We start from the raw sequence: 21861 nt of genomic DNA, 5'->3' as shown, positions 1-21861 counted from the left end.
AATCATCCACAGACAACACAGGAAAAAGGCCCAACTGATCGATAAGTTATTAGAAAGTTTTCTTTCGTGGCAAAAAATCACCCACTGTGACTTCGAAACCTTCCCAAGTCATCATTGCATTCCTTTTGTTCTTCTTGATCATTCAGAGAAGCTGATTGAGAGACAGAGAATCATCGAGAAACTGGAAGAATTCAAAATCAACTTCATCTTTCATCTTCCAATTTTCAACAACGGATAAGATATACACTTTCCTGTGGTGAAGTCTGAGTTTCTGCAATTGATTGTGTAACTACTGTATTCACGGTGACCTATATTAAATGTTCCAATATTCAAATTATAAATAAATTCACAATCGGTTATATTTCAATACATAAGCACATACGAGATAGATTATCAAACCTTGCATGAATAGATTTTCCTTGAATAAAATCAATTTGATTCAATTCCGCGTTTCCAATGTTTATTTTCTTCATTATTCTTTTTCCAATTGAAAAAATAATCAAATAAGCCTCAAATTGTGAAACTCAAAATAATTACTATGAATATTATTGATTTGAAAGATGAGTTCACTTGAACCTCCAAATAAGCATTATATCCTTACATCTTCTTCCCATTTAATAATGTTCAAACCAGTGACCACATAATACAAATAATTTTTGTACTAAACCAGCGACCACATAATACAAACATTATTTGTAGTTAGTGGTAGCTGGTTCAAACTCTCATCAAATATTCTTTTCACCAATGCATTCCAAATGCTATTATTTCAGGCTGACTCCCATTCAATTCAATTTATATATACCTGTTTTCTCTCCAATGATATATACATGTTTGAATAATAGTAATACAGAGAATGAATATTTTTCAATTAGGCCATGATGTCTGCGTGCGAAGAAGAGACAGATTTCAATATTATGAAAAGTGAACTTGACATCGCAAACATCGATTAAAATTATTTAATGTACTATAAAATATTCTTGCAATCGGCAGCTTAGTTTCTCCGGAAAGTATGGATTAAATATTGTATTCGAACATAGAAACTTTTAGATAGTAGGTTACTAATTCAGAATATGTTCACAATACAGAAAAGGCTACTGATTAACTGGAGAATTATCCGATCTTAGATTTAACAAGAATTTAAATATCTAAACTAAAGATCAATTTCAAGATTTAAATATTTGATACTAAACTGAGTAGAGTAACTATTGCTTTCGAATTGATTATTGATTTCTGGGCCGATAAAATTGGGACTTATAGGAGAGTTCACATATATTTGCATTCTGCAAATGCATGAGCATTCTCATAAGTTATGGTATTATTATTCTGCCCAGTGGAGGCAAAATTCACTGGAATGCAGGAATTGAGAAATAAATAACAACAAGCTAGTTTTTTGGCTCATTTATTAGCAATATCTCATTTATTTCCATCTGTAAATTGAAATAAGCCCGCACCTGGTAGAAGCCTACATTCACAGGGGGATTGAGAAGAATATTGAGTTCTACTTGTCACAGTTCAAAGCTACCACCGGGTTCAGCAAGGTAAAAATGTAATTTTTGGGAAACTGATCGATTGGTCAGGAAAGGCTGTTCAATATTTCAACTTGTAACCGATTACAGAGTGGAAAAACCGCAAGGATATAAAACACTCTGTCGAACAATGACGCGCTTTATTGGCTTTTTGTCGGGTATGGAGTTATTCACTTGTTTTTTAGCGTCACAAAACATCCCATTCATCAACGTATCAGGAAAAACATTTTTTTTCATAAAGCATTACTCACAATAAAATGATTTCAAAGCGAGTGTCAATAAAAAATGTGTGCCAATGAAAAAATGCGGTCGAGAAAATTTCTGTCGATGATTTCGAAGTGAGTGTCAATGAAAAAATGAAAATATGAGTGACAATTGAAAAATGAAAAAAATAAGAAAAAATGAGTGTCAATGGGAAAATTAATGCTGTCGAGATAATTTTCATCCAAAATTTGCTGAATACACTTTGAAGCTGAAACTGGTCTGTTCAACAATAGCATGAAATTGACTGGTCTTTTCAGACCGGGATAATTATAATTTTGATCGTTGAAATTTCACAAGCTTTTGAAATCAATTAATTGACCAGAAATGTGTCGTGACCATGAATCTCTTTGTTCTAAGATATGTAGAAGCTCACCCACATGACTCTACGATTTCAATTCACTAACACAAGCGACAAGCATGAGAATTGTTAAGTAGAACTTTCTTTTAACATAGCAGTTTCACTATTTTTACTTTCCTTGCCCTATTACCATAGGTAAAGAAAGTATTGCTTTCCGAAAAAAATTAAGGTACCCCAATTTCTATATTATTTCTATACGTTTCAAGGTCCCCTGAGTCCAAAAAAGTTGTTTTTGGGTATTGGTCTGTATGTGTGTGTGTGTGTGTGTGTGTGTGTGTGTGTGTGTGTGTGTGTGGTGTGTGTGTGTGTGGTGGTGTGTGTGTGTGGTGTGTGTGTGTGGTGTGTGTGTGTGTGTGTTGTGTGTGTGTGTGTGTTGTGTGGTGTGTGTGTGTGTGTGTGTGTGTGTGTGTGTGTGTGTGTGTGTGTGTGTGTGTGTGTGTGTGTGTGTGTGTGTGTGTGTGTGTGTGTGTGTATGTGCGTCTGTGTACACGATATCTCATCTCCCAATTAACGGAATGACTTGAAATTTTGAACTTAAGGTCCTTACAATATAAGTATCCAACAAGAACATTTTCGATCAAATTCAATTAAAGATGGCGGCTAAAATGGCGAAAATGTTGCCAAAAACAGGGTTTTTCGCGATTTTCTCGAAAACGGCTCCAACGATTTTGATCAAATTCATACCTGGAAAAGCCATTGATAAGCTCTATCAACTGCCACGAGTCCCATATCTGTAAAAATTTCAGGAGCTCCGCCCCATCTATGCAAAGTTTGATTTTAGATTCTCAATAATCATGCTTCAGATACAATTCAAACAAAAAATTTCGAGAGGAAAAGATTCAGCATGAGAATCTCTACAACTAATGTTCAGTATCATTTTCACCTAAAATTGAAAATAAGCATGAAATTTGAGAAAATGTGATTATCCAATTGCAAACTGTTGGCAACTGTTGATTCTATTAAATGATTCACTATGAAGGGATAGCACACCTCGTGTGTCTTCAGCGTTATTGTCCTGTCACCAGCTGGCTCAAATCTTTGAATAATAGACTTGAGATGCGCGGGAACACTAGCGTCAGGTGATCAATTCTCATAACGGCAAGGAAAGTTGTGTGAGTGCGCCACACCAGATTTTTTTATATTGAGTACTAAAAATTAGAATAGCATGATAGAAGTAATCATCATCAGTGGTTTAATCTTTATAAACATTATAAATAATAGTGGAGCTATATTGAGGGATTGATAAAATAAGTCCGAATGATAAAAGTACTGTTGTAAATTTTATGATTGATTAGTCTAAAATAATAAATTATACAAATATCATGATATGAATAGAACAAATTCACAGTCTATGTACATAATTCATAAGTGATCGGAATTAAAATTGATAAGCAATCTATCAACACATTCCATTTTCTGAAGTAATTTGTCAATTGATAATTATGAAATAATTAAAATCATTAATATAAATAATTCTATAGTTTAAAAATGAATAACTGTTCTAATTAATAGATAGTGATTCATCTTATCGGAATAATGTAAGAGAAGCAATGTTCTCGATCAATTGTTTTGAATGATCAAGGTCAGTCTGAGTTCAATACTCTGACATAGTCACAGTTGTATTTCTCAGCGTAAACACCAGACAAAATGTCAAATAATAATCTAAACAACTTTCACTTTTAGCCAATTAAAGATTTGTAATAGTGTACATTAACTACAATCATCAAGGCCCGTTGGTCTAGGGGTATGATTCCTGCTTTGGGTGCAGGAGGTCCCGGGTTCAAATCCCGGACGGGCCCGACATTTTTATCAAATTTTCCTTAAATTTTCACTAGAGGAACAATCTTGAGAGCCTCATTCACAATGATTTCTGTACCTTGAATTCATGAGTCCATTGGGTCTAGAAATGCCTGTGAAGAAGAACGTTCCTGGATTCAAACAGGAAAAACGGGGCTTCTGGAAAACAATTCCGGGGAATCAATCACAGTACCTTTTCAAAGTAGTTTAATTTTCTTGTTATCAGATTGAACTTGGCCGGAAATGTTAAAATTTGTATTTTCAATTTCTACTCTGACATTGATTTGAGTTTTGAGGGTCAGGGAAATCAGACACCTAAATTGGGAGTTTATGGAAGTGGAAGTGAAAAGATAAGGAATTAATCGCAAAAATAGTGGGAATAGATCGGCGTCTTCCATGAATGGGCTTATTCATGAACCGAGGAAACATGAAATCTCAGATGATCACATTTGAGAAAATCGAACATCAAGAGAAGGATACAAGATTATTCCTTAAAATTGTAGGATTCACATGTCAATAAAGAAGATGAGTTAACAGAAGATGAAGGCGGAGGTGGAAGGAAATTTCAAGAGAGTACGGAATAGGGGTTTTCTACTGTAAAGTTATGTGAAACTATATGCTCATAGGAATACATGCCTGAGTTTTTCCCGTATACTCTTCCCTTTGAGAAGATTTCTATGTTATTCCAAACTTACAGAAATTAAAATAATGCTTCTTGAAATCTCCATAAGGATAATAATAAATTTGAAGAACACACATTTCTGCTAATTAATTCAGTCGGGAAATTTCATAGAAAATTATTATCTTGTGAATCTCTCTTCATCTAACATGACGTTGAAGTTTCCACAATAATGAATTCACCCCACAGAAGCCTATCTTCCCCAGAACATCTCTAATTCTTATTTCTCCCCAATTATTTCTGATGATGTGTGGGTGGAGAGCGCTTCACTAACATAACAGCCACTGTTATTCGAAACTTACTGAGTGGGTTTTATTACCGGAGAATACTGATGACTCGTATGAATGGATTACTTCATGATGCATCGCTCGCAGCGCTCTAAACTTCAAATACAATCATTTTTGGGTCTTCGATGCTCCATTATGTGGCTTCATTGCGGAGAGTAATTCCACTACAATGCTATTCCCACGCAGAATTTCCATTTGTGGAAGTGTAGAACCATATCTATGAAATAATTAGTTATAACATAACTTTATTCACTTCTATATATTCAATGCTATGATATAACATTACCTTATACAAATTTTATCTCATATCTTTCAAATTTCAATGGCCTGAGTTATTTTCCATGCGATGATCATATAGATATTATAGCTTATTGGATGTGGAATGCATATTATATTGAATTGAACCCAATGACCCCCCCCCCCCTCATAAGGTCAGGGTCCTGTATCCGCGCCTGATATTTGTGTGAGTGCAACAGGCAAAGCCCAAATACTACTCATGACAATGATTTAATTATTTTTCCATTCATGTACTATTATTACACTTATGTGAGAAGGGACAACAGGCTTATTTCCCAAAACTATATTGATGAATTATACAATAGAAGTAAATTTCGAGTATAAAGTATTTTTCGCCCCACTTGGATGTAATGAGCTGGTTTTCGTGCGTCATATGGAGGCCGAAAATGATTGTTTTCTGACCAGGCCGGTAAAAGTTTTACGGCCCTAGGGCTGTAAAATAACCTTGAAGTCAGCTGATTCTGATTTGATGTGAACGTGTTTACAAAATGGTTTATGAAACGGAATCAGTTTATGCTTCTAGAATTGAATAAGTATTCTGCAATAAGATACTATCATTTTATTTGGATGAATAAAATACAGATAAGATATTATAAACTATTCAAATTCAATTTTCAGAGTAGGATAGAACTTCTAACCTAAACTTCCGAAGTCAACGACAACAAGCATTGTTGACGTTGACATTCAGATTGGCCAAATTTCAAGTGTGCTAAAACAGCTGATCAAAAAAGTTACTTCATTATTTGTGTTTATTATTCAAGAATCAAAACATTCATAATAATATCATCTTATTGTCATTTGGAAGAATAAAAAGTATAAACTCAACCTACATGAACATAATCTTTTAGGTTATTTAGACAAATCAGAATAAAAAATAAAAATACTTCGACAATTTCCTGATATTCAGATTACCTCAGATTTGCTAGAGCTATGAACTTCCTGTTTTGCTTTCGGAAGTGCCTAATGAACAATAAATTATTCTCATATTTATATTGTTTATTTTTCTGTGTGGCGAAAAATAACGTTCTCACCATGGGCAAAAATGTTTTTCCGGCTCTCAATCTTTTCAAGTCCTCGGCCTACGGCCTCGGACTTGAAAACCGATTTCGAGCCGGAAAAATCTCATTTTCGGCCCTAGGTGCGAAATATACTATTAAATACTCTAAATACGTGATGTTCGAATTTTTCAACATAATGCTTCATCAAGGATTCTGATATGGTAGCGATACTATCTTTTTGGATTTTGTCAATCTCAATGGCTTTTCAATCTCTACGACTTTTCTCGATCCTCATGCGTCTTATTTTAACGAAGTAGTAGCAGAGAATGTAATAAGTTCTGAGATGAAATCTGTTGGGTGGATCTCTGAGTTATAATTATTATTGAAAAATCAAAAGTGGATTAGAATCACCTGAGTAATAATCAGTGTAAAAATTGGAAAGACAGCGACCTCTAGGTGCAAGTGCTACTACTATCAGCTTCATGCATGAGAGATGGCTTTCACTTTCCGTGCTGTGACGTGGGAATCCGGTATAACATACATTCAGAAGATAAGGTGAATATTCACTTTCAACAAGGCCCGTTGGTCTAGGGGTATGATTCCTGCTTTGGGTGCAGGAGGTCCCGGGTTCAAATCCCGGACGGGCCCGGCATTATTTTTGTTTTATTTGGAAATGTTGAAGATCTCATAGTCATGACTGAGGTATCGACTGATAATATTGGCCTCTAAAATAATAGTCTATATTTAGACATTTATGAATGACATGATAACTATCTCAATCTAATGTAACTCAGAAACTGAACTCTAGTTTCTGTTTGTAGAATTCATTACCTCAGCGAGTAAAGAACCATAAAAATATTCACTGAATGTGAGAAATGAAAAATCATTCTCAAATACCACTATGGGGAAGGGGAAATAGTTTCTGGCAAATATTTTAGATTCTATAAAACTCAAATACTGAAACACGGCCATCTATAGGGTTAGATAACTAATGTTCTATAGAGAACTATAGATGGCCATGACTGAACTCTTGTTTATCCATCCATGTTCGTGTAACCTATTTCCACAAAAAGCTAGGAAGCAAATAACAATGTTCACTAAATGATAGAAGTGAGTAATCTCTCAGGAAGGGTTATAATTTCAACAACAATGAACAATCGTCCGTTTACTGGAAGTGCCACCGTTCAAATATGCTTTAAATAGTAACAGAATTGGAAATGAATGGAACCTGATTCGACCGAAGCCCTCAAGCTCTTCGACAAAGTCGTGCTTCGTGAATGAACCACCGGATTGAATCAGGCTTCGATTGTCTTTCGGAATAAGGTAGGCGAGAGCTAACAATCCAACTCAACGCACCGGCGGATGGAGATAATTTGTCGGCGGCTTTTCAACAAATTCGACAATGTGTTGTCGGCTGCCCACAGTACAATGGATGATCAGTGAATGAATGGAGAGGTTATTGTGGAATTAATAGCAATGTTAACTGATGATTCATTGTGTCAACCACTAGTTTGAATGAAAAAGAAATGCAGGTGCCAAACTTCCACTTGCTAACACTACGTTAGTCATAATATGCTAACACTACGTCTACGCTAAACCACGTTTACTTGTAGATATGGTTGCTTTTATCACAATGTGATACGGAGTTTAAACGTTCAGCTGGCATTTCTCCGTTTAAACCGAGTATCTGCTTAGGGGCCTGAGTGGAACAGTACTTTGATTGGTTCAATCGGAGATGATTCAATGTGATGAACGCCACAAAAATATGGTCATGAATAAAGATTCTATAAATATGAATTGATGATATTCATGAAAATTGGATAGTAATATGATTATGAGTCTTGATAGGTAATAACAATTTTTAAATTTTTGGTGAAGCGGTGAAGAATCACATTGTTTCGCAACAAAGAGATATGTTCTCTTTTTTAAAAAAGTAAATATGAATTGCATACAGGCTATTGTTATAGAAATACATTTGTAGGGAATGAAAATTTAACGGCTATGAGAAGAAAATAGTATAGAATGTAACACACTATGCTCCGGATTGGATGAGAATGGGATAGTCAATGGGATGAAAGACTCTCACAAATTGAGATAAGCATAGTTCTATCGACTTTATCGTTCTGTAATGTGGCAAGTCTGGAAAATCCGTGTCATCTTTTATTAACTAATTTAAAAAGTTCATTGAAATTTTCTATCCTTATTCAATTTTCCGCCAATGTTATACTCCGTGAAAAATGTTTTGTTTTGATCAACCAAATAGTTTTTTTTCTGAAAAAAAAAACATTGTCAGAACAGTTTGAAATAGTCGAGTGTTTAAATTTTCTGAATAATATCAAAGTATTTTCAGTGGATATAGGGTACTGTACTTTTTCAACTGGTCCTTTTTATCTCGACATACTTTACTCTATAACAGAGTTGATTTTATGTAATTTCATTACCCAACTCTCTCCCGCCCGCCTCTATTTCAATCAACCTGATCCAAAACACGTATTATAATTCTGATCTCTCAACTGTTCAGTACAATGTTAGTTTGAAGAGTGTAATAATAAGTTGTCTGATCCAACTGACTATGTGAAACCCATACACGGAAAACTAATTCTATTAATCCCAGTTTTTATTTACTCTGAATGTGTCTGACCTATTTTATAAATTGAAAACTCTCATCTCGAATCTCAGGCAAATTTCAACGATTATCAGAGTGAGAAAATTCTAAAAACAATGGTTGGATATAGGAATGGAAGAGAAGATTTTTCAACTTGTTCTGCTTCTTGTTTCCAATCCGATTACAATTGTGGTTCCATGAATGAATGAATGGAAATTACATAATAATATGAAATACACAGCTGAGTCCCTTCGAAAATGATTAGAAACACTAATAATTTCACATCGAAACCCATTTTCAACCTCAAGGTGAGAAAGGTTAATAATATGCTCATTCCAAAGTCCTTGAGTAGTTTCATTTTCACGATGAATCTGTGATGGATTCTGAAAATTATAACAAGCAATCTTTGCGTAGAGTTTCAGTAATGCATGTTCTTGTACTTGCCAAAATTTGATAAAATTAATGTTCTTAGTTTGTTTCGCCCATATTTTTCTGTGAATGAAACGTACAGCCGCTAAACAGTTTTAAATCAGTTGACAGCTAGGAACGATTTGAACGCTAGTAAAAATAATACGTTGCTTTCACTTTCTCAATGTACCATCTGATAATGACCTAGTTTAAAATTTCAACATAAATTCATTAACAATTCTAATTGCTTTCAACAAGGCCCGTTGGTCTAGGGGTATGATTCCTGCTTTGGGTGCAGGAGGTCCCGGGTTCAAATCCCGGACGGGCCCGACATTATTTTTTTTCACACTATTCTCTCTGACAGAGAGGATAATATGGATGAAGCTGAACTTTTTCTACGCATGAGGGAAGATATTTCATCAATTACCAAACTAGGAATTGTGTATCATCTGATAGTATTTTATGAAGCTTATTACTAGCGACTCCCTGGGTTGAAGAACTCGCTCATGAACTGTTGTATTGATCTCTGAAATCCACAACTTGTAATTATACAGAGTTGATGAGAATCATTAAAGAAACAGCTTAATATCTCTTTCACAAGTATGGTATGACAGTAGGTTAAATGGGGATCCTATTCCTATTGAAAAAAAATACTTTCTGTCACTTCAAAATTTTTGTCCGCTATCCTGGATCCGTCATATGGATCCAACTTCATTTCGAACCCAGCTTAATTTTGAATAGAATAATTTAGAATCTAATTTAATTTTTTTCAAATGTTTTCAATGGAAACGTGGTCATGTGATACATGATTTCGATACAGAATTAAAAAATAAAAATGGAAAACCCGTATATCGATATCTGTAACCGTTTCAATGATCTCAACATTCAAAGATACTAATAAATGATACAGAATTAAATAAATGGGGATCTACATTGGATAATCAAGAGTTATTGAACACTAATAGTAGCATCTAATCACAAATTTAACACTTAACAAAAATGTCTTTCATAGAAAATTTGTGAACGTCATAGCAACTGCTATCACAAGAAAGTAGTACTTATCCTATACTATTAAACGAGCAACTTCTGTTTATATGTTTATATGTTAAGATGTGTGGATGTTTAGATGTTTAGATGTCTAGATGTTTAGATGTAAAGTCCTAACTCCGCCTAATAAAGAATTTTCTCATTTCATTTCATGTTTATATGTTTGTATTTCACTGGATTTCGAAAACGACTCTAACGACTCTCACGAAATTCAGAACCTAGTAGGTTTATAGTATAAAGATTCGATTGCACTAGGTCTCATCCCCGGGAAAACTCGCTGAAGAACATTGAAAGGATAATTATAATTCAATCTTGGAAAAAAGCTGATAATAATAATTTCGTCGTCTGTTGGTGATGGAGGTGAGTTAATGTGTGTGGGACTGTGTCAAAATTATGACTCAGCTGTTGAACTTTTGTAATCATTCAATCAGGTACTTAGTGCCGGTTGCAAAAAAGCCGGGTTATTTTCAATCCTGATTAATTCCAGTAGATCCATCTTTTTGAAATGGTCTTCTCTGATTTGGCTCACGTGAAGTTAATCAGGATTAAAATTTAACCGGCTTTTGTGCAACTGGGCCTTTGTTTAATTTCTTTGAATCAATTTCAATTTACTGTTATTAGATAGAACATTTCTGTATGAATGTTATTATAATTTCTTCTTTCGTAATAAATTTTTTTGCCTCTCTTTACTCCAGAGCGAAACTCGGTCCCCAATATTTATTTTAATATCTTGAAAAAAGACGAAGGTTTGAATCAATTCTGTTGTCCAACGAGCTTGACCTGTAAAAAGGTTCTAAGAATAATGTGTTCAAAATTTGATGCTGATAGATCAATTCCAATGTATTTGTAGAACATACAAACAAACGGACAACGACTTTGGCCTCTAGTAAGTCAAAAGTAAGAACTCGCTAACGCTCGTTCGAATATTTACAGTAGGTTTCATTGAGGTTCATATCTGAAATGGAAAATTACTCTGTCGTTTCAACATCTTTGTCCCTCATATGTATCCAAATTCATGTTTCATGATTTGGATACAGAGTTCCAAGAGAAAATGAATAGCGACAACCGCACATTGATATCAGCCTGTATCAGTTTGTTGATGTGATGGTTGTAATATTATATTGTATATTAACCAGCTGGAATCATGTGTCAGTGAATGACGGTCTTTCCGTGTGATAGCTTCCAAACAGCCTCAGCTGATGTTATGAATGGGAAAACTGTTGTAATTGCATGCAATGAATTCTTCAGCTGAAATCTTTTCTTATGTTATTTTCATATCCTGGAAAAGGACGAAGGAGTGAGTCAATTTAGTTGTCCAACGACCTTGACCTATAAAAAGGTTCGAAGAATACGTGTTCAAAATTTGAAGCTGATTGATAAATTCTTTCTCAAGTTTTTGTAGAACATACAGACAGACGGACAACGACTTTGGCCTTCAGTAAGTCAAAAGTGGAAACTTACAAACCCTCGTTCAATGAAACTGATAACTAATCCATTTATTTTATTGAGAAAATTACTATAATTAACACCTGACTTCGCCGATTTCTCAGCCATATAGAAAAATTCAAGCTCTGAGTACAATAAAAAATGCCATCTTCCTTGTTTTTTATATTTCTGATCCAAGAATTGAGAACTCGAAGACTGCATATCCAGCAATGACATAGTTTATTCTAGATCATGGGTATTAATAGACACGTTAAAAATTGTGAGTTTGATATTTTAACAATTATTCGATTGTATGGGAAGAGATGATGTAGTAAATAATAAAAATGATAAAACATTAATGTTGTAAATACCAACATATAGTGATATTGACAACATTAATGTATTTATTCTTTTCAATCAATTTATTCATGTGAATAACGAAATATGACGCGAGAAAAATGTTCAGAGGGGAAAATCGTTTTGAACTTGAAGACTTGTTTTGCTGCTTCAACTTCTGATCAAGTATGAAATTACAAATACACCTATTTGATAACCAGGTAATGATTTAGATTATATGGGTGCATCAAATGATGATCAATTCTACGTTGATCCATTCCGGAGCGAGCAACACTTTACCAGGTAGAGTGGAAGAGAAATTGTGAGATTTCGATAGAGGAAGAAAGAGGTACTAACGGGATGCTTCAAGTGCAACACAGAAAGCAGATCGGTGGTTGTTGGAGCACTTAAGCTAATGCTCCCAAACCACAGAAGACCGACCAGCCCTGCTTTAACTCGGTTAAGGGTGATAATAAAATATCCCTTCACTTGAAACTGTGAGTTGTAACACAAAGCCGTAAAGCGCAAGGTGATACTCTCAAGTACTCCGACACAAACACTTCAACGAGCAGTTCACAATGATTGAAAACAGGGATGATACAAAATGTATGAGAGCTGATAAAAACCTCACCATGAATTCTAAGGGATGCGATTATTAAATTTGATAAGTATGAATGAACGTACGATGGCAGATAGGAGAGGTTGACATTTAGTCTTAAATAGTACAGGAGGCTATAAGAAAATTGTTCAAAGTTGAGAAATTCTCAGGCTTTTATAGCGAATTAGTTGGATTTATAATACTGATTATGACATGAAATGGTGAATTTGTTCTGGAAGGACCCATAAATTAAGATTATCATGAAGGCCTCATATAGTTAATGAAGAGCATTGCTCATAAATAATAATAACGAGTCAAGTATATAAGACAAGTCATTATATTTAATTAGTCGTAGAATGAAGACTTAAATAATTGATGAAGCTTTTATAATCTGTTCTGTTGCTATTTTGGCGCTGTTGATGTGAAGAGTCAGAGCAATTTTCGAAATAAATTTCATTGGTCTAGGAAGCGGTAGGTTGATGGAAAAATTCCAGAGTGAAACCCTCATCCTCACTCTACTAGAATGGATAACATTTTGTTCAACAGTTTAAGAGAAGTATCTTATGCTGTTCTACTACACAAGTCCGATCAATTTGTACAGAATACTATATATTCTAAAATTGTAATTTATTTATTCATTCTACACTCATGCACAAGATTTGAAATAACAAAACAAAGATCAAGTGGTCGCATGCAATACAAAAAACAATCATAACTCAAACAAAGAAACAAAACTAGAGTAAATCATGCATATAAAAGAATGGGAAGTGATGTAAGAGTGGAATCAAGAGGAAATGAACTATGGACAAAGCAATATATCGATATAGGATAAAATAAACCTGATGAGACCGAGCAAAGTATGAAAATGACGGATCAATCACGAGCAAGAATGAGACTGAGACCACGCCCGCAGACACCTACAAGTCCTGCTTCTCTCTCTTGATTGGTCGTCAATGTTATTCTGAATCCGACTGGTAGGTGGTTGTAGTTACTAACTGATTAGATGCTTTATCGAGTAGATAGATTTGATTATCACTGAGAACATGTGATTGAATTGATTGAATAATCGTTTCCTTAGTAATCAATTCCCAATTGTCAATTTCATAACAGTGATAAATTAAATTTAGTCATGAAACGTTGAAGTAGGAACTGTAATATTTTTTTTAGACGACAAGTTATGGTGAACTAGAAAACTCTAACGATCTGAAAAGTGGAATGAAGTTTAAAATTTCAAGAACTTGGTTTATTATAATGACCAATCTTGTATAAGAATGAGTTTTACTATATATTCAGAAGAAACTTGAATACCAAAGTTCACCCTATGCTTTACTGTCATAAACAAACATTTTTCCACGAGACTCCAATATTGAAGCCATCAAAATTGTTTCAATGGGAATTCCAAGAAATATTCTCGATTTCACAAACCTGTCAACGCCACATAACCTCAATATGCCAACATATAAACAATATATTCACGATCGTATTTGAATGAGATATTATTGCTCCCTATCAAACCATCACTACTGAGTTCTCAAGCTCTGAGGAATGTTTGTGACAGCTGCTGAACATGAAGTATAAACAACAGAAAATCTCGTTTTCATGAAAAAGTAGAGACTGACTTTCACGTTGATGTATTCCAAACTTTTTGACTGCCCCCTGCACATTCTATCCTTCCACTGGATCAAAAATGATCAAGATGATTGATCACTGTCAACAATATTGTCAACTGTATTCGAAATCCAATAATTGAAATAAGTGAGTAATTTTACTTACTATACAGGAAAGTGATATTTCTGTTCAGTATGGTCACATGGTTACATAAGCTATTTTTTGTCGTTTTTGTGCACTAAGTTTACTATAAATAGCCTTTTTCTCATCTATAAAAAATTTGTATATGGGTTTCGAGGTGTTATAGCCTAGTATGCCAATAGTTCAATAAGTAGAATGGGAGTGAATGAACTTGTAGTCCAGGCGCAAATGTCATTCCGTGCTCCGTGGTCATTTTTGGGTAACAGCCGTGGAAGATGTCTCAATTTCTTCGTTAGGTCTAGCATAATAAGGATCGTAATAAGCTGAAATCACAGGCAAACACCTCGGAAACACGATGGCCGCCAAAATAAATTTTCAGGGTTTTGCTATATCGCTTGTATTTCAATTACCGTTCAAGATATTCAACCGTTTTTCTAGACGAAAATATTTCAAAAATCTTCCTCTACAATTTTTATTTATAAAATTCCTCTAAAACGCATACTTTTTTAGTTATAAACTTAAAAAGCCCAAAACACTTTTTTTCTGAATTTGTTCAAATTTCATTAAATTAAAACTTTCTTTTTGCTAGAGATACGAAGAAATTTTGAATCTATGAAATTTAGAGCGTTTTTTCAACTTTGAAACGATATATCTTCGTGCGCTGTAATGAGTTCTCCAGCGCCCTCCAAAAAAACCCTGCATGATTTCTGGTGCGTTTTTCCATACACATGAGGTAACAAGCTAGAACTATAAAATCGATTTTTCTATTACTACTTTGAGATAGAGACTTGCAAATGGTCTCAATCTCTTTGTTACAACAAGACGAATAAGAATATTGATGATGGAAACAACGAAAATATTCGACATCATTGAAAAATACAAGATGGCGGTCATTATTGACAGAAATTTTTATATCGCTTGTTTTTCAGTTATTGTGAGAGATATCGGATTGATTTTACCACCAGAGTGCTCAGAATTAATCAAACAATGATGTTCGAGAGAATCATTCCATTTCGACCACTCTTTCCATTATTTATTCAACTTCAAAAACTTGAAACATACATTTTTCGGGGACAATATTTCACTTTCCATCCTGTATATTATGTATTCGCAGTAGACAAACACTAGAATAATTTATTGACACAATGTTGTAGAATGTTTCCAAAGCTTCAAAATGACATCTGGATGAGTGCCTCATTCATGACATTTGCGCCCGTACTATTGAAGATATGTTCATAAATGAATTGGTTTATGACCATCCGCTTATGAATTCAAATATAAGAAAAATAATTCGAGATTGACCAACTCTTTTGTCTTGCAACCGGTAAATGAAATTCAAATGAAAAATGCCATACTCAGTCTGAAAAATGATACATGTCCAGGTATTGATGGTATAAATAGTAAAACATTAAAAATAGTAGCCGATTTCATTGCCTATCCTCTCACATCAATTATAAATAAATGTTTTCTTGAGGGAGTTTTTCCAAAATTGTTCAAGGTCGCCAAAATCAAACCTCTATTCAAATCAGGTGATAGAAAACTCACTGAGAACTATAGACCAATCAGTTTGCTTAGTTTATTAACGAAAATAATGGAGAAAGTAATAAAATTTCAAATTATTGAATTCTTTGACTTATTTGGAATAATAGAAGACCACCAATTTGGATTTCAAAAAAATAAATGAACTGATGATGCTCTAATCCATTTCTCGAATTCTGTAACAGATTTGTTAAATAAGGGAAAGAAAACACTTGTGGTATCCTTGATTTAGCCAAGGCTTTCGATACTGTGGCTCACAACCAACTACTATATGAACTGGATCGAGCAGGAATCAGTGGTACAAATCTGAGATTGTTCCAGAGCTACCTTGCACATAGATCACAAATCTTACTCGTGATGATTGTGTGAGTGATCTGCCTCTCTCCGGTTACGGTCTCCCTCAGGGAACAGTCTTATCACCAATATTATTCCTTCTTTATGAAATGAGTTATTATTTAACGAAAATCCTAAATAGATTATGTAAATCACCCCAAAGACTTCTGCTACTGCAGACATTGACAATGTGTGTGTGTGTGTGTGTGTGTGTGTGTGTGTGTGTGTGGGTTTGTAAAGCACAGAAGCGAGGACCTTTTACACACTCTGTACAGTAGAAGCGAGTGTGTGTGTGTGTGTGTGTGTGTGTGTGTGTGTGTGTGTTGTGTGTGTGTGTGTGTGTGTGTGTGTGTGTGTATGAGTGTATGTGCGTCTGTGTACACGATATCTCATCTCCCAGTTAACGGAATGACTTGAAATTTTGAACTTAAGGTCCTTACACTATAAGGATCCGACACGAACAATTTCGATCAAATGCAATTCAAGATGGCGGCTTAAATGGCAGAAATTTTGTCAAAAACAGGGTTTTTCGCGATTTTCTTAAAAACGGCTCCAACGATTTTGATTAAATTCATACCTGGAATAGTCATTGATAAGCTCTATCAACTGCAAGAAGTCCTATATCTGTGAAAAATTCAGGAGCTTTGCCTCATCTATGCAAAGTTTGATTTTAGAATCTCAATTATCAGCCGCCATATACAATTTAACCAAAAAATTTCAAGTGGAGAAGATAGAGCATGAACATTTCTGCAATTGATGTTCAGTAATATTTTCACCTAAAATTGGAAATAAGCTTGAAATTCGAGAAAATGTGATTATTAAATTGCAAACTGTTGGCAAGTGTTGATTCTATTAAATCATCCACTACGAAGAGATAGCAGACCTCGTGTGTCTCTAGTGTTATTGTCCCATCACCAGCTGTCTCATATCTTTGAATAGTAGACTTGAGGTGCGCGGGAACACTAGCGTCAGGTGATCAATTTTCATAACGGCAAGGAAAGTTGTATGAGTGCGCCACACCAGTTTTTTTTTCATCAGCTTAGGCACAGTTTACAGTGTATGAAGTTCATTTTATTTTGAGTAATATACATTCCAACGTTGATGAAAATTAATCAAACTCCACTTAAAAACCATCCAGTTTTATCAAAACCTTTCACTGACATTTAAAAAACTGATTGTAAGTAAATACATCCGAAGAAAATTAGAATAATATGAATGTTGGATAGATTTAATTGAATAACTCGTTGATAAAGCTAGTTCCATGTTTCAATTCATCGAATATTAATAATCATTGCAAGTTTCCTGATGTAAAAAGCATCGAACGCTCGATGGAGAGTCGACGAATTTTACACAATTTCATTTAATTCTGATCAAAATTGTGCATCGTAAAAAATTGCATCAGCTGCAATCTGCAAACTGCAATTTTTATTATTCATGATAAATCAAGCATGTATATTGTATACCTTCAGGCCTATACAGTGCAGAATTTTCATATCTAGCAAATGAAATTGAACTAACGGAAAAATTGCTTCAGCGAACATGGATGGAACGGGAAAGGATTTTCCAACAGCGCGGAAAACAGCAAGGATAATTGGGAAAGTTCAACTCTGTATGAACGGAGTTTTTCATTTCGTTCTCGGAAAAACGGTTTCATCTTTCTTATCGTGCTGCTTTTTCTCCGTCCAATCATCCCAACATTTTTTGATGCGTTGTTATTTGTCACGGAAAATTGTATATGGAAGTTTTGTCTGATTATTTTTTCAGATGTATCTTTTCCAGGCAGCAATAATTGAATGAAAGTCAGCAGAGGTTTCTGTGAGAATGTTGCTCGAGATCGAAATCTGCGTGGATCCGCTTCGGGTTGGTGAACGAAACGTCTCTCAGGAGCATGATATTCAAAGGAAGAACGGACCCTATCAACCGTGATTTGTTATTGCTTAATACTCCTTGACAACAAATTGAAATGAGATTTGTTACCATAACAGAATTAAACCAAGAGGCTTATAGCTTGATGGTACAGGAAATTTTCAGTTATGATTGAGAAGATTGATAGGACAGGAAATATTATTACAAATTGTCGTTCAAATTTCTACATTCATTGCAAACATTGAATTGAAATCATCTTTTCGCCCCACTTGGATGTAATGAGCTGGTTTTCGTGCGTCATATGAAGGCCGGAAATGATTGTTTTCCTCCACCTACTGGCTAAAGTACTCACTTTACTCCCTGAAACATAATACAAAAGTGTCACTTTTTCGCTCTCGGTAGTAAAAACAGAAAAACTCCCTAGGGAGTAAAAGTGACTCCATTTAAATAACATGGGAAGCATCTCTATTTTAAAAACTTACATTATAATAGGTTAGAAGGTCTAAGCTCAGATGAGAAAGCATAAAGAGGTGTCTGTCATTGAGTCAACTGAATTCAATACCACAACCAGAAATTTGATCAACTCATGAAATATATGTTTGTATGATAATATATTCTTAATATTAGTAGACAATAAAAATTTATACAATTTTTAAAATATCTTATTCTATTCAAAATACCAGCCAACAAATATTTTTGATCTGCAATTCAAATCTGAACCGCGTGATCTGGAGTCAGCCATTTTTGGTAGACACCCAGCTGATATAATTGTTACAACTTTTGCCGATAGATAGCGCAATCGACAGTGCCAATCAGAGGGCCGGTTTTTAGGTTTTAGATTTTAGGTTATGTTGTTAGGAAACATTGTCACTAATACGTAAGTTATTAAAATGATTTTATTTGCAGTTTCTATAAAAAAATGTAGATGGAGGAAAAATGTTGTGTACATCACGAGTGAAAAATCCTTTTTCCTCCACCTACTGTCAAAAGTACTTACTTTACTCCCTGAAACATGATACTAAAGAGTCACTTTTTCGCTCTCGGTACTAAAAAACAGAAAAACTCCCTAGGGAGTAAAAGTGACTCCATTTAAATAACATGGGAAGCATCTCTATTTTGAAAACGTACATTTGGAATAGGTCAGAAGGTCTAAGCTCAGATGAGGAAGCATATAGAGTAGTCATTAAACCAACTAAATTCAATACCTCAACCAGACATTTGATCGATATATAAAATTTATGTTTGTATGCTGAAATTATTATTACAAACTTCATATCACTATACTAAAAAAAATGTATATATTTTTTTCTTTTATTCCATGTTATTCAAAATATCAGCCAACGAATATTACTTATTAACTAATCAAATTTGAAACGGGAACTTCATCATAGCTGTAGTTTTCGCTGTCATTGTTGTTACAACTTTAGCCGACAGATAGTGCTGTCGGAGGAGAACTGTGATTACAAGCCAGCTGTTTCTGTTCACTTTTTAGATTATGTTGTAACACATTGTTTGGTCACAAACGTTTTTAAAAATTATTTTATTAGCAGTTTTTATAAAAATGTAGGTGGAGGAAAAATGTTGTGTATATCACGAGTGAAAAATGTGTTTTCTCCCTCAGGAAAATTGTTGCCCTCGGCTTCGCCTCGGGCTTCAAACTTTTCCCTCAGGGAGAAAAAACAGCACTTTTCACTCTAGATATACAAATAACTATTTCTCCCTCAGGAAAATTGTTGCCCTCGGCTTCGCCTCGGGCTTCAAACTTTTCCCTCAGGGAGAAAAAGTCGTACTTTTCACTCTAGATATACAAATAACTATTTCTGACCAGGCCGGTAAAAGTTCTACGGCCCTAGGGCTGTAAAATAACCTTGAAGTCAGCTGATTCTGATTTGAGTGAACGTGTTTACAAAATGGTTTATGAAACGGAATCAGTTTATGCTTCTAGAATTGAATAAGTATTCTGCAATAAGAGATGGATGTATTTGGATGAATAAAATACAGATAAGATATATATTATAAACTATTCAAATTCGATTTTCAGAGTAGGATAGAACTTCTAACCTAAACTTCCGAAGTCAAGGACAACAAGCATTGTTGACGATGACATAAAGATTGGCCAAATTTCAAGTGTGCTAAAACAGCTGATCAAAAAACTTTTCATTATTTGTATTTATTATTCAAGAATCAAAACATTTATAATAATATCATCTTATTGTCATTTGGAAGAATAAAAAGTATAAACTCAACCTCCTACATAATTGAACATAATCTTTTAGGTTTCTAAATTTTCTAATTTTGAACATAATCTATTTAGACAAATCAGATTAAAAAATAAAAATACTTGGACAATTTCCTGATATTCAGATTACCTCAGATTTGCTAGAGCTATGACCTTCCTGTTTTGCTTCCGGAAGTGCCTAATAAACAATAAATTATTCTCATATTTATATTGTTTATTTTTCTGTGTGGTGAAAAATAACATTCTCACCATGGGCAAAAATGTTTTTCCGGCTCTCAATCTTTTCTAGTCCGAGGACTACGGCCTCGGACTTGAAAACCGATTTCGAGCCGGAAAAGTCTCATTTTCGACCCTAGGTGCGAAATATACTATTCTGGCACTCAATCTTTTCTAGTCCTTGGCCTACGGCCTCGGACTTGAAAACCGATTTCGAGCCGGAAAAGTCTCATTTATGGCCCTAGGTGCGAAATATACTATTATTCTTCTTCTCGGTTAGAACAATGAATTATATACATATGTATATAATGTATACATATATGATATGAATCGTGAATGAAGGCTTAAAAATTTCTAAGTTCAGAACATGCAAGATACAACTTGCATGATTCATTGACTTTTTTTATATTTCAATTCAATTTATTTCACCAAAACACAGAAAACAGTACAAAGAGTCAACAGTTGCCAACAGTTTGCAATTGAATAATTTCATTTTCTCAAATTTCAAGCTTATTTTCAATTTCAGGTGAAAATGTTACTGGACATTAATTGAAGAGATTCTCATGCTCAATCGTTTCCACTCGAAATTTTTTGTTTAAATTATATCTGAGACCTGATAATTGAGAATCTAAAATCAAACTTTGCATAGATAGGGCGAAGCTCCTGAAATCTTTATAGATATGGGACTTGAGGCAGTTGATATAGCTTATCAATGACTATTATAGGTATGAATTTGATCAAAATCGTTGAAGCCATTTTCGAGAAAATCGCGAAAAACCCTGTTTTTGACAACATTTTCGCCATTTCAGCCGCCATCTTGAATTGCATTTGATCGAAATTGTTCGTTGGATCCTTATAGTGTAAGGACCTTGAGTTCCAAATTTCAAGGCTATGTGTGGTAAGGGATGAAGGTGGTGGAATAGGTTGTGGTGGGGGTTGGGTTGGTGGATATTTAGTGCGGCGGTATTTTTGAACTTTGGACTATTTTGTCAAAGAGTGTGTGGGAAGAGAAATTTATTTGATCATTTAGGAGACTGTTGGGAAACTGTTTTGTGTGGTTGTAGATTTCGTATTGTTCTAATACATTGAGTTTTCTGCTTTTTTGAGAGATATGGAGGATTTCAAGATTGGTGGCGATGTCTGTGTATGTGTGGTTTGTGGATATAATATGGTCAGCAAAGTTTGAGTGGCTATGTGGTTTATTAATGGCTCTGATGTGCTCTTTGTATCTTGTCTGAAAGTCACGTCCAGTCTGTCCGATATACAGTTTACTACAATCATTACATTTTAATTT

At 34.4% G+C, this 21861-nt stretch overlaps 1 protein-coding gene and 3 non-coding genes across 7 annotated transcripts in view; all 4 read left to right on the top strand.

Moving 5' to 3' along the window:
• The window catches only part of LOC120352669, a 357141-nt gene that overhangs the window by 28051 nt on the left and 307229 nt on the right, over positions 1-21861 (top strand). The gene's annotated exons all lie outside the window — the stretch shown is intronic.
• On the top strand, positions 3876-3947 carry Trnap-ugg. Its single transcript has one exon. It is a non-coding gene; the product is annotated as a tRNA-Pro (tRNA).
• On the top strand, positions 6783-6854 carry Trnap-ugg. The gene has a single exon. It is a non-coding gene; the product is annotated as a tRNA-Pro (tRNA).
• On the top strand, positions 9477-9548 carry Trnap-ugg. Its single transcript has one exon. It is a non-coding gene; the product is annotated as a tRNA-Pro (tRNA).

The sequence above is a fragment of the Nilaparvata lugens genome, chromosome 8, assembly GCF_014356525.2.
Source record: "Nilaparvata lugens isolate BPH chromosome 8, ASM1435652v1, whole genome shotgun sequence".
Classification (NCBI taxonomy): Eukaryota; Metazoa; Arthropoda; class Insecta; order Hemiptera; family Delphacidae; genus Nilaparvata; species Nilaparvata lugens.
Note: the sequence above shows the minus strand (reverse complement) of the source record. Positions and strands in the feature narration are given on the sequence as shown.